Source organism: Dendropsophus ebraccatus, chromosome 12 (assembly GCF_027789765.1).
Source record: "Dendropsophus ebraccatus isolate aDenEbr1 chromosome 12, aDenEbr1.pat, whole genome shotgun sequence".
In the NCBI taxonomy this organism is placed as follows: Eukaryota; Metazoa; Chordata; class Amphibia; order Anura; family Hylidae; genus Dendropsophus; species Dendropsophus ebraccatus.
The window spans coordinates 26,907,694-26,922,591 of NC_091465.1; the positions used below are offsets into that span (position 1 = coordinate 26,907,694).

The 14,898-nt window shown below is 41.9% G+C and overlaps 1 long non-coding RNA gene across 1 annotated transcript; it reads left to right on the forward strand.

Moving 5' to 3' along the window:
- The first annotated feature begins 5,685 nt into the window (after window positions 1-5,685).
- LOC138769968 (uncharacterized) lies at window positions 5,686-12,758 on the forward strand. Its single transcript, XR_011359360.1, has 6 exons — window positions 5,686-5,749; window positions 5,845-6,011; window positions 6,155-6,230; window positions 8,791-9,007; window positions 10,729-10,861; window positions 12,703-12,758. It is a non-coding gene; the product is annotated as an uncharacterized lncRNA (long non-coding RNA).
- Window positions 12,759-14,898: the final 2,140 nt, after the last annotated feature.

Consider the following 14,898-nt stretch of genomic DNA (forward strand, 5'->3'; position numbering starts at 1 on the left):
ATATTACCATATCTGACCAAATAAAAAAATGTCACCTATACAACTACTTCTCAGCTTTGTCTCTTATATCACATCATTCTGTTCTGTCCTCTGTTCTTCAGACTCGGCACATTGGTTCTCAGCCAGTAGATGTCAGGTGGAGGCACAGGAGGCATCATATCCTAGGGAAGATCTCAAAATAAATTAAGGTGTACCTGTTATTATAAAAAACTTATAACACGTAATAGAAACCCGTCAAAAGTTTTCGTCGGTCCGTTCAGAGCAGGGAGAGGCGGCTCTGCAGCTGCGATACTCTCCCCACTGTATTTACCGATCAGTACAGATCAGAGCACTCAGACCCAGGCAGATCAAAACTTTCGACAAGTCTCTATGACATAAAAACGAAAAAAAAAAAAAAAGTACAACAGCAACCTACAGGTGCAAGTGCTTACCATATACAGTAAAACCTCGGTTCCCGAACACCTCGGAGTTCAAACTATTCGTTTTTCGAACTAAATTTCCCCCTGAAGTTTTGCTCGGTATCCGAACATTGCTCAGTATCCGAACAAAACCAGGGGGATAACTGTCAGCTGAACTGATGTTCAGCTAACAGTTAGGTGTTCGGGAACACTGAGAGGCAGGAGCGGGCGGCTATTTAAACTTGCCGCCGTGCTCCTGCTCCAATCAGCTGCGGTGGACACCCTGTAAAGAAGTGGGGAATCCCATCATTATGATGGGATTCCCCACTTCTTTACAGGGTGTCCACCGCAGCTGATTGGAGCAGGAGCACGGCGGCAAGTTTAAATAGCCGCCCGCTCCTGCCTCTCACTGTTGCGGGGGATGTGGAGTGTTTTTGCACTCTGTGGGCCAGGCGCTCTGCACCTGACCCACGGAGTGTAAGAACCAATTAATCACATTTACATTGTTCCCTATGGGAACTTACAGCTCGGTTCTCGAACTGCTTGGTTCTGGAACAGCCATCCAGAACCAATTATGTTCGAAAACCGAGGTACCACTGTATACTCCCCTGGCATACACACAATAAAAAGCTGCTCTATAGATTTAAAAATAAATAAAAAATGAGGATCTTAGCAATCATTTAATCAAACAGAGTGTACCATGTCACGCCATTAAGGTGTCCTCAGAGACATGGTCCTTACTCTAGCAATCCCACACTAGCAATGGCCTCTGCTGGGCTAACAGTAAACCTACAACTGGGCAGATAGGATCCAAATCTCTATTTATAAGACTCACAGGACAAGGGTGGAGTGCAAGCCAACAGGAGGTAGCCACACCCCTTACATACAACAGTATTGTACTTAACCCCTTCGGGACCAGGCTAATTTTGGTTTTTGCGTTTTCGTTTTTTCCTCCTTGTGCTTAAAAGGGCATAGCAATTGCATTTTTACACCTACAGACCCACATGAGCCCTTATTTTTTGCGTCACTAATTGTACTTTGCAATGACATGCTGAATTTTTGCATAAAGTATACTACGAAACCAGAAAAAAATTCAAAGTGTGGAGAAATTGAAAAAAAAACAAACGCATTTCTTTTATTTGGGGGGAATGTGTTTTTACGCCATTCGCCCTGGGGTAAAACTGACTTGTTAAGTCGTTACGATTAAAACGATATATAACATGTATAACTTATATTGTATCTGATGGCCTGTAAAAAATTCAAACCATTGTTAACAAATATACGTTCCTTAAAATCGCTCCATTCCCAGGCTTATAGCGCTTTTATCCTTTGGTCTATGGGGCTGTGTGAGGTGTCATTTTTTGCGCCATGATGGGATCTTTCTATCGGTACCTTGATTGCGCATATACGACTTTTTGTTCGCTTTTTATTAAATTTTTTCTGGATTTGATGTGACCAAAAATGCGCAATTTTGCACTTTGGGATTTTTTGCACTGACGCCGTTTACCGTGCGAGATCAGGAATGTGATTAATTAATAGTTCGGGCGATTACGCACGCGGCGATAGCAAACATGTTTATTTATTTGTTTACTTTTATTTATAACCTGGGAAAAGGGGGGTGATTCAGACTTTTATTAGGGGAGGGGGCTTTTTACTAATAACAATACTTTTTTTTTTTTTTTATACATATACTAGAAGCCCCCCTGGGGGACTCCTAGTATATACACTTTGATCTCTCATTGAGATCTTTGCTGTATAGATATACAGCAAAAATCAATGAGATCGGCACTCGTTTGCTTTCGGCTGCTGCAGCCGAATACAAACGAGTGCCGAGTCGGGGACGGCGCCATCTTGGACGAGTCCCCTGCCGGCTTCAGACAGGGAGATCGCCACCACTAGACACCAGGGAAGTGCTGCAGCCGGTAATCGGATGCAGCTGTCATGTTTGACAGCTGCATCTGATTACTGTATTAGCGGGCACGGCGATCGGACCGTGCCCGCTAATACCGGCGGTCCCGGGCTACAAGCGGCACCCGGGTCCGCCGCGGTTCAGAGCGGGGTTGCCGCGGCCCCGCTCTGAACGCCCGCACCCGCGCGAGAACGTACAGTTACGTCCTCGTGCGGGAAAGGGTTAAGCCACATGCCAATTTTTTCTGATGTCTCTATGACATGTCAAAAGTTTTTTTATAACAACAGGTACACTTTAAGATTTCAGGCCAGACCTCCTAAACTAATATAGACCCCAGACAAGACCCTAAAATTAGATACTAGGAGAATATCAGAGGCCTTTGCTGAAAGGTGCTGTCCACTTTGGGCAATCTGGGTTTTGGGCAAGGCTAAGTTCACACATAGCGTTTTGGTCACTATTTTTACCCAAAACCAAGAGTGCAACTCCTAATAGGGGGTCTCCCATCCAGTTTGCTATGTCTTATATATTGCAGTGGTAGTGTTACATACCCTGTGCCTGTTTGGTGGTTAATGCATTTTGTGCCAATGTTCCAAATGATAGAATTAGAGTTATGTGAATGGATGAGTGTGATGTGCGACGTGTGAGCAGGAAAACAATAAATATTTATTTCCACAATGTCTGATGAGTCCATCAAGTTCATCCTATAGACCCTACTGTGTAGATCCAGAGGAAGGCTAAAACCCTCATGAGGCAGATGACAATTGCAACTGTCCATTCAGATATTTGTACATTGTGATCAGATCTTCTCTAAGACCTGGACCATTATCAAGTTTAATCTCCACTAAGATGTAGAGTACTATATGGAAATCCCGGCACTCACCATTTTCATCATCATAAACTTTTATTTGGTTCCATAACCATTACAGTGTGAACAGCAAAACGCATTTCGGCCATATGCCTTTGTCAATCTCCACTAAGAGTCATATCTGCAAATTGAGAATGGGGAAAGAGGGATGGTTAGACTGCCAAGACAGGCCACAAGTATGTTGGGAGGGAGAAGTTTTTAAATTATTCCCTAGTTAGTGAACTGGATGAACCACAGTGTTCACATGTCAATTTTTTGAGCGGAAAGCGATGGAAGCGGAGGCGCACGAGCCCTCCCATAGAGACCCTGTGGGAAACTGAGGCAAGGGGGACAGACTGACAGAGAAAACACTTTACAATGTCGGCTATGGTGAATTGGAATTAAGGCACACCCGTATGCGCCCGCATTTCAATTCCAAAGAAATTAGGTTCAGTGTAGTACCGGTCGGATGAACATCACTGACACCGGCTGTTCTGTTACATGGCCGTGTTACAGAATGGCTGGTGTCATACATAGTATGAACCCGGCCTGAAGCTGCAGAAAATCCTCATTTCCTGGGCTACTCTGTCTCCACTCCTCTGTGCTTCCCCTCCCTTCTGAGACCAAAGTCACATGACCTCTGTCTCTTCTGTTGCCAGGCAAGCTGTAACACCTCATCTCTAATCCTGTGAACCACTGAAATCAAACTAATCAGTGAGCAGCTGGCCAAGGGACCAGAAAACAACAGAAAATTGACAGCCTTTTGAGTAATATAGGGAAAAGGAAACACAGTTGTTTCAGCTCTTCTTTTTCTTTCTAATCTATCTATGTAGACAGACAGATAGATAGATAGATAGATAGATAGATAGATAGATAGATAGATAGATATTTTTTACAGTGTAAAGCAGAAGCAAATTGAGCCAGCGAGGGCAGATACTACAAAATGACGTGACTACTTGACAGTTGACTCTGAGGTGCAATTCATGCAGGGAAATGTAGTTTCTTGTCCGATGCCATCTTGGATATAGACCATCTTTTAGAAAAGCTTGTAACTCAGCAATGATGGCAGCTAGAAAGACAGGAGATGGCTCTAAATATTTAGGGGGGCTTGGTGAGAAAGACCTAGGGATGGGAGCATTTCATTTTTCGCTCTTGGGTGGAATAACCATTTAAAGAGTACTCCAGTAAATAAAATTTTCTTTCAAATCAACTGATGCCAGAGATTTGTTTTTACTTCTCAAGAAATAAATCGTGTCCTCCAATACTTATCAGCTGCTGTTTGTTCTGCAGGAAGTAGTGTATTCTTTCCAGCCTGGAGAGCAGGTCAGATTTTTTATGGGGACTTGCTATTGCTCTCATCAACTCTTGTCACAGACAAAGGTCGCAGCAGAGAGCACTGTGTCAGACTGGAAAGAATATACCACTGCCTGCAGAACATACAGAAGTTGATAAGTACTGGAAGAATTGAGATTTTTTTTTTTTAGAATAAGATTTTTTTTTTTTTTTTTTGCTGGAGTTATAAATTGTCACCCCTACAGAGTGAATGGAGCCAATTGCTTCCAACCCCATTCACTGTGTAGCTGACTTGGGGGGAAGGAAAGCTGGTTGTCTGCACCCCATTGATCAGTGACTGATGACGTATCCTAGTATAGCTTATCAAAATGTTTTTCCTAGGAAACCCCTTTAAAACAAACAAGTCAAGCTCTGAGAATGCCAAATTCTGTACGCTACACCGCCACTACGCTACTATATTTCATTAGTAATTCAGTCCATTACCATTGTAATAGCAAAATGCTGATAAGGCATCTTCTGACTTAACTTCACTGATCTGTATCTAGTCCTGAAACATTATCTTTCCCTGTGTTGCTAAATATCTCTGTACTGATCTTATGGCCGCTAAGTGATATAAGTAAAGAGGATAAGGCTGCATTATGAGCTACATTAAAAGTGGTTGCCTATTGTTATACACGACAAGTTTTAGAATCTGTTTCGTTTTTTCAACTAGACGGTAAAGCAGGTAAAGCACATGTTTAGGCTCTGTTCACATTATGTTTGCGAACCACATTTGGCGTTTGCTCCAAGAAAGCTTCTTAAATGAACACTGAACATATTCATAAGGGTGCATACACAATATGTATACCAAAAGGATGTCTTATTGGCATACAATGAGCTGTTATGCATAAACTTTTTTTTTTTTTAACATGCTGGACACAATAGCATAGTAGAGTACACGATACTGATCAACATTTAAAGAGACTGTCAGTATGGTTATCCTGTCCTATCTAAGAGTACCATAAACTAGTGACAGAGAAGCTGAACAGAATGATGTATCACTTACATTGTTCTGTGCAGCTGATCCAGAGATCTCCTCCTGAATAGCATGGACAATAAGTAGTCCTCGCCATTATGTGCATGAGCCCAGTAGTCCTCAATATTCATGAGAAGCAGAAAACTCCACCCACCAGCTGCTGATTGGCAGTTATCTATCCATGCTGTGTATAGACAGTCAACTGTCAATCAGCAGCAGGAGGGTGGGGGGAGGTGTGCGGCAAGAATCCTATTCTCCTGCATATTAGGAGAACGGCTGAACAGAATGATGTAAGTAATACACAGATCTGTTCAGCATTTCTGTCACTACTTTATGCTGCCTTCATTTAAGTTCCCCTTAAAATTACGAATATTGGAATATTTAGGTCCTGTCCCAGGAGTAACACCAAAACAGCAACTTTCAAGCAGGGCTTGCTGCATGTAAGCACCATACTCAGCACATGGGGTATCTACTGCTCCATAACACTTAACCATGAAGATTCTGTTGGGAAAACTTAGCAAGAAATTGTAGCACGCTGTATATATTGCATAGGTAAGAAATATATTACCCTGAATGAACCTGCAGGGAGCTAATCTCATGATAGGTTTGGTTTAATATCACGGTGCAGGGTGTGTTTAGGGCCGGAAATGCATCTTCATTTGTTTGTTTCATAATTCCCCTGGGTATATCAACAGTTGACGTGAGCGGAGGAAGAGTCACAACTTATAAGAAGCTCCTGCAGATCACACTATAAAATTTATTCAGAAGAAGGTAAGATTTACTTTAACTTCCTTGGATAAAACATATTTAACATTATCATTCTATTATACATAAGCACAGTGCAGGAGAGGAAAGGGGATGCTCTGTCCTGACTCCTGATTTCCAATGAAATACGGTAAAATGACTTGCACAATATGCTCATACATCCTTCACTGTTAGAGTTAATATCATTTATTGTCATATTGTGGCTGTTAGTATTATTAGAATTTACTACCGTACCATCACTGCCAGACTGTTCACACACGGTATTTCTGTCAGTCTTTCTTCAACCAAAACCAGGATCTTCGCCATGTCAGTTCCACTCCTGATTTTGGTTGAAAAAGGACCGACCAAAAGACTGACGGAAATACTATGTGTGAACATAGCCCTAATATTAATCATCTATAATTCATACTTCTCACCCAATTCCCTCTGTTCTTCTTCGATACAGGAGCATCCATTTTTTTGCCTCGTATTTTTTCTCATAAGTTATTGCTACTTAGTAAAACATATTCAGTTTTATTATTTTTTTGTAATATATTTTATTATTATTATTATTGTTATTATTACTACTATTATTGCTGTTATTACAATTAATATTTTGTATTATTGCAGTTATTATTATTACTATTATTGCTGCTGCTGTTATTATTATTATTATTATTATTGTTATTGTTGTTGTTGTCTCTACTACTATTATTGCTGTTATTACAATTATAATTTTTTTATTATTATTGCATTTATTATTATTACTATGGTTGTTGTTGTTGTTAATAATAGTAATAATAATAATAATACTAATACTGATAATAATAATAATAATAATAATAATAATATCATCATCTTTGTTATAATTATTATATTATGTCAGTATGTAAGTGATGGACAGTAAGTGATGAGTAAGGAAAGATTAATATTAGGTGAATAAAACACTCAAGCCTCCCTCTTCTCATTGCTAGTTTAAGTTGTGTTCACATTTATTAGTTTGGTCATTCTTTGGCAATCATTTTGGTTATATATATACAGTGAAACCTCTATGAGCCGACCACCCAATTTTGCACAAAAAAATGGTCTTTTATGGGGGTGGTCTTCTCAAAGAGAGGCATTGTCCATAGGAAATAATGGTTAAAGAAATTGGTCACAAAAAAAAAATCGGTCTTTAAGGGGAGTGGTCTTCTCGGGAGGTTTCACTGTATAAATTATATATATATATATATATATATATATATATATATATATATATATATATATATATATACACATACCATGCACAGAAAATATGTAGCAATAGCAAAAAACAAACAAACAGGGCAATGAGCTGAATTTTAATAGTTAATTCTAAACGCTGTAGAAATGGCACTTAAAGTTTTTTGCAGCAAGGGTGGATGAATAAAGCCGCCTCTGTATTATTAGGACCAATGAGTGCTAAATGTGCAGGTCCAGCACTTGCTAAATCTTTATTGAAACCCCTGTTTTGTGCAAAAATGCAGTTTGCATTGTTTATACCAAGTGCCAAGGGGGTGGGGGGGAGAGTAAGGGGTGCGGCTCATTTATCACAATTTACCCCTGAAGATAGGCCTAAACTGTAGCTAAAATCTACACCCCTCCAAGCTGATGTAGATGTCAGTGAGAGCGTGGACAGCCTCAGGTTTGCCCATATGTACGTTGGGGCATGGACCTTTACATAAATTATTGGTGCCCACAGTTTGATACCTGTGTGTTGTTGGATTGAGGGAGCGTTCCCGTTATAGACATTTATGGCATATCCACAGGATAAATGTTTAGTAGGTCATCTACAATGAAGTGGGCTCTCATGATGATTGATGGGCTCCATTATGGGGTGAATGAATGGAGAAGGGCTTAAGCCCCTATTTCACGGGTCCTCACAGAGGAGCAAACGAGCCCTCTCAGCGCTCGTTTGCTCCTCGTTCCCCGCTCGCTGCCGCCGCTATTCAGCGCGGCTGCAGCGCGCGGGTGAGTGCGGGAGGGGAGGAGCTGCGGGGGGGGGGGGCTGCCCGGGTGATCGCTGATCGTCCGGGCAGCCCATAGGATACAGCAGTGTCTGCTGCCGATGCTCCTATTCAACGGAGCGGCAGCAGCAGATCGCTGCTATATCAGTCGCTTATTTTTCAACATGTTGAAAAACAAGCGACTGCAACGATCAGCCGACATGAACGATGTCAGCTGATCGTTGCACTCTATTCCACGGGACGATTATCGTCCGTAGCGGCCGATACGATATTGGGACGGTGCTCTGCTAATATCTGTTAGGAGGGGCGGGCATGGGGGCATTAGCCCCGCCCCCAGTGCAACAAAATGCAGAATTAGCATATGAAATAAACTACAAACTACTAATATGAGGATCAAGGTAGAAAACTTATCTTCATCCTTACCAGGATATCTTCTTAGGTTCGATAGTTTCTTAGGTTCTAACCTGCTGATATTTTCCCTTTAACCCTCCAAGTTTTTATTTGCCACTTATATTGATTGCGCCCAAGAGTTCTATGTATATTAGTATTCTTTATAAAATATTAAGGAGCATACCTGTTAATCCTTTTCTGCTTTCTTTTAGATTACAAGTAAATCAGAAGAATGTTGGGCAAGTGTTGGAAGACGGTCCTGGCTACGTTCAGTCGCTTATTTTTTGCCATTCATGGCTCCTGTATGATCTTTCTAGCAGCGGCTGTGAAGAAGGATTCCTCCTACTTGTTTCTTCTCATTCTAATTGTTCTTTTGTTTTTTGAGATGTCCATGACACTACACATGACAGAACACGGAGAATGGAAATGGTAATATCAAATAGAATACTTAAAGAGAACGCGTCATCTGAAAATGATTTAAGCTATTGTTTAAATCAAGTCTTGATGGTCAACATATTTTTTAAATAATTTGGTAATTTTTTTTCTAATTTTCTATTTTACTTTCTATATATCTATTAAGTTTTGATACTGAATGTCGTGTTAGAGGTCACATAAATGAATGCAATGTCACTATCTGCTGCAAACTTCGTGTGATCAGGAGTTGAAGAAACATGATGTTGTAATGCTGGTGGGCCTCTTCTGCCAACACACTGCTTCTTCCATTGGGCATCCACGCTAGCTAAATTTTAAAGGGGTTATCCAGCGAAAATCTTTTTCTTTAAAATAAACTGGTTTCAGAAAGTTATATAGATATGTAATTTACTTCTATTTAAAAATCTCCACCTTTCCAGTACTTATCAGCTGATGTATGTCCTGCAGGAAATGTTGTTTTCTTTTCATTCTGACACAGTGTTCTCTGCTGCCACCTCTGTCTGAGACAGGAACTGTCCAGAGCAGGATTGGTTTTCTATGGGAATTTTCTGCTGCTCTGGACAGTTCCTGTCTCGGACAGAGGTGGCAGCAGAGAGCACTGTGTCAGACTAAAAAGAAAATAACATTTCCTGCAGGACATACAGCAGCTGATAAGTACTGGAAGACTGGAGATTTTTAAATAGAAGTAAATTACAAATCTATATAACTTTCTGACACCAGTTGATTTGAAAGAAAAATATTTTCGCTGGATAATCCCTTTAAGTGCCCAGAATTTAAAGTGGAGCCTGCCTTTACTGAATTTTGCCACCTTTACTCAGTGGGAACTTGGCTCTTAGCTGTGTTTTCTTTCCTCTGCCTCTAGATCTGCCCTAAAGTTTAGCGCATATGGTACTGGCCTCTTTAAGGGACAGTGAATGTACTCTTAAATCCATCCCCAGCCAGTCATCTCCCATGTAATCTATTAGTTGGACTCCTAAGGTGCCATGGTCAACACTTACTGCAGCCCATGAGGAAATAGAATCATAGATATCTCCAGCCCTGGCTGTTATAGCTTGATGTTAGCTGTATAGTACAGCTGGCACCAGCAATTCATGGTGTAGACTCAGGAGTAAAATAAGAACGACAAATGACAAATGATTGCATAAAATTACTTGCGGGTGCGGGAACATAATAAAAAATCTATACTTACCCATCCCCATGTCCCTGCAGTGCTGCAACGTGTACACCTGACTTAGAAATGCCCACTCACTGTCCCAGTCACTGGGCCAGGACACAGCTGCAATCACTCACTAACTGAGTGGACACTTCCCACTGGATTGTGAGTGTGACAAAACTGGCCCCCTGGAGTAACTGTAGTGCGGTGACGGTCAGCAAGCTGGTGATGCAGCACTGTGGGGTCACAGAGATGGGTAAGTATAGATTTTTTTTATGTTCCTGCACCCCCCCCCCCTGCCTGCACTTGATTTTTTATTTTCACGTTCTACTTAACATAAGCAGAGTGTTTCACCAGCTCCCAATGGGCCAGTCTTAGCTTGTGTTCGCCTTTCAAATCACCCACCATTCCTAAGCCAATAATTTCCAGCGGTAAGGTGTTGACCTTATTGATGACATCACTGCAGCCACAGCATTTAGCTGTAGCTGTGAAGGCAAATACTGATGTTGAAAACAAAATAGCTTGAGACGTATTAATATACTGGCTTGTTCGCTATGTTTTGCAGGTTTTCTCCAATGGTGTTTCTGTATTTGTGCTGTATTATCCCTTCTGTTTTTGTAATGGAACTTACACTCCTAGAGAAAAGGATGAATGGAACCAATACGAACCTCACCTCTCAAGCTGAATGCAGAGAAGATGTACGTAATACATTAGATAAATAGCTGAAATGAGAACACAATGGAGATGTATATTTGTCATGGAAAGGGTACGTGAGTACAAACACATATGTAGCAATTATAGGGGTACACCGGAGAAAAAGAAATGTCTTTAAATCAACAGATGACAGTGAGAGTCATTTTACTGTAAGTTCACTTGTACTTAAAAATTTGAACCCTTCCAGTACTTATCAGCTGCTGTATGTCCTGCAGGATGTGGTGTTGTCTTTCCAGTCTGACTGTCAGGTAGGGGTCTGGGAAAACAAGTGCATCCCTAGAACGGACACCCGCCCCAGCTGACCCTACTTACCACAACAGCCCTAAACAGCTGTGGACAACTGGGCGGCGTTCCCTATACTGTAGCAGGTGCAAACATAAAACAAGACAAAAACTCACACAATAATAGAATGGTCCGCGGTCAAAGTCAGCAACGTACGGGAAGCTAAAGTACAAAATCAGAATCCAGAAGTGGGGTCGAGGTCACAAAAGCCAAAGGTCAGAATTCACAGAGTACACACAGTCAGGGAAAGCTAGGTCAAGGCAGTAGGAACTAGGCGCTATCACAGGCAGAGAACTTGAGACAAAGTGAAAGACTTATAGGACTAGAAGTCCCAGCCCAACCCAGATACTGACAGCTAACTGGGCAAGTCAGCTGTCAGTCAAATCACTGTGATCACAAACACCTAGTGCTGATCAGCAGGTGGAGTGCAACACTGAATACTGCTACATCCAGGAGCAGCAGAGCAGAGTATAGCAAAAACATAAGCATTCCGGTTGCTATCGATGCCAAGCCGAACGCACGGCCCAAGTCCTAACACTGACACAGTGCTCTCTGCTGCCACCTCTGTCCGTGACAGGAACTGTTCAGAGCAGGAGTGGTTTTCTATAGGAATTACCTACTGCTTTTGACACTTCCTGAGCAATCATTTAAAGGGATTATCCAGTGCTACAAAAACATGGCCAGTTTCTTTCAGAGACAGCACCACTCTTGTCTCCAGCTTGGGTACAGCTTATGTAAGTCAGTTTCATTGAAGTGAATGGAGCTTAAAGGGGTTATCCAGTGCTACAAAAACACAGCCGCTTTTGCAACACTTTTGTCTCCAGATTGGGTGGGATTTGAAACTCAGTTCCATTGAAGTACAGTAAATGGAGCTTAATTGCAAAATGCACACCTAAACTGTAGGCAAGAGTGGGGCAAAACGGGCCATGTTTTTGTAGCGCTGGATAACCCCTTTAATTGCAAACCACGCCTGAACTGCTGACAAGAGTGGCGCTGTATCTGGAAGAAAGTGGCCATGTTTCTGTAGCGCTGGATAATCCCTTTAAAAGTGCCATCCCAGCCAATAGAAAACTCTGTATTCACAACAGTGGGATCTTAAGAATGTTATATTAATTTAATACGTACATGAAGGAGAATAATTTTCACCAATCACAAGATACTTTAGAAATCAAAATAGTTTGACATCTACAAAAAAATAATCACAAAATCCTTTTTTTATCTGAATTGTCTATGACTTTGGTTCTTTAATACATCAGTATCAGTACAGCTCTCACTGTCGGTCTGTGATTCTGGTCCGCAACTTCACAGTCCGTAGTTTCCGTGATTCACGGAACGTGTGAATGCGCCCTAAGAAATTTTTACATAATTGGTATTGTTGCACGTGGAAACATCTTCTTGAATACAATGCTATTCATCCTGCATGGTGAGCCCCACTTTAGTGATGCTGTAGTTACGTGGGGGTAAGTGATACTTAGATACTACATGTCTTATGCATAAAGCCTTTGCTTTTCTAAATACAACGTGTGCTCTGATCTCTCACCAGGACGATGATATATTCTCCATTTTGTTACAAATTGCGGAGGAGGTAACAATCCTGGTGATAGCCAATACCTGCAGGATATAACGGTTGTCAAACAAGCTATGTACTCTTGAAGCCTATCTGTGCATTTACTAGTCCTAAGACTCTTCACTGATGCATGTTCACTAGTTGGCTATCAGTAGTGTAACACAGAATAAGGCTATGTTCAGACCTCGTATGAGACCAGCCGTTCTGGAACGCCCAATCTCTGAAAAGATCATCCGGGCCAGTACTGCAGTAGCGGCGGGATGATCTTTAGCGCCGCAGAAAACTGACACGTCAGTTTACTACGGCGCCAGGGATCCCGGCTGGAGTGTATACCCTGTGTATAGACTCCAGCTGAGATTCCCTCAGAAGGCAGCACTATGTAAGTTCCGTGGGTTGTTACAATGGCTGTGATTCCCACGGAACTTATGCTGTGTGAACATAGCCTAAGTGTAGCTGAGCTGCTATGCTCTCTGTGGTGTGCATGTCTTTAGGTTAATCTGTGACAGCCAAGCCATCTTTAGACCCAGCCTGGAGCTCTGGAAGGTCCTAAATGTGCAATGGGCTATATCGGGTTTCCCCAAAAATAAGACAGTGTCTTACATTAATTTTAGCTCCCAAAGATGGGCTAGGTCTTATTTTTAGGGCATGTCTTATTTTTCCATGAAGAAGAAATCACATGTCACATGCAGAGCAGGGACAGAGCATATGGTATTGCATCTTCCGGCCACCAGGGGGAGATCACCACAGCACACTTGTACAGCAAAGCAGGGACAGTGTGCAGTATGGCGGCAGGTGACGTGATAATGGCAGACTGTGGACAGCTCTACATCTGGCGGTAGGGTGCAACGGGGCCTCATGATGCCCTGCCTGCACATTTATAAGTGACAGCCTCAGAAGGGAAAATCTGGGTTGGTGGCAGGTGACGGTCTTCATGTCCTGCATGCAGCTGCTCTGCAATGGATGGTGAAGATAGGGGAAAACAGTAGTGGGCTAAAAAGAACCACAGCTGCCTGCCCTGGTGTTCTGTTCGGCGAGCATGCTTCCAAACAAAAAACTTTGCTAGGTCTTACTTTCAGAGGAGGCCTTATATTTAGCACCTCAACTAGGTCTTATTTTCAGGGGATGTCTTATTTTGGGGGAAACAGGGCAGTAACTCTCAATTATGAAGGTTTGGAAACATTAACATAAGCAGCTAACCCTGCTGATTGCAAACCCCTCACAACCAGGGTCATCTCTCTCTATGGGCACGTGCACACTACGGAATCCCGACAGAAAACCCGTTGCGGATTCCACAGCTTGCACCCGCTTGCAGACTCTGGGGGCCGTGTGCATTTCCGCCTGTGCCATAGACTCCATTCCATACATGGACGGATTCTGCCATTTGTCCAAAGAATGAACCTGTTTAATGAAATAGGAGTCTGGATTTTCCGTCAGGATTCTGTAATGTGCGCGTACCCTATGAATCAGTCTGTGTTTTACTTTATTCATGTTGTTTCTTGGTCACATGTTACAATCTGTATGCACACTGTATGTTAACTCCTTAAAATGTATATACAGCTTGAATCAATAGCACTTTAAAAAATAAATAATTTACAATTTGTCTATAATTTGTCTATAATTTACAATTTTTTCCTAAGAAAATATACCTGTAATGGTCATAATAGTATTAATACCTGTCAACTATGACTATGACACAGTGAGGGTCTTACTATGTGGGCCAAAAACTCCTCTGTGGGAGTGACTGCAGAGTGAATGGAGAGCATGTAACAAGAGAGGGAAACCTTTTTGTCTTTATATGTGTGTATGTAGATCTCATCTCATTTTATTGGACCTTATATAGAAAGCATGCAAAAAAGGAAGAAAAGCCGCTGGCCTTCGAGATCTCCGGCGCTGACACATCACGATCCGGGGAGACGCTGACATGGGTGAGTGGTGAATCATTACGGGCTCACAGGGTTTATGGTTCTTGTGGGTGGAAGTAGGGAGATAGTCCCCATTGTGGGTAGCTTGTGCTTGGTCTTATCCCATCCCCCTGTATATAACCCATGTTTACACTGCACTGAGCACTTTCGGAGCAGTTGCCTGTTTAAGCCTATGTTACCTACCTCACTGTGTCAGTTTATCTGGATTGCCATAATACACCATGTAATGTAGTTTTTTATTTTTTATCAT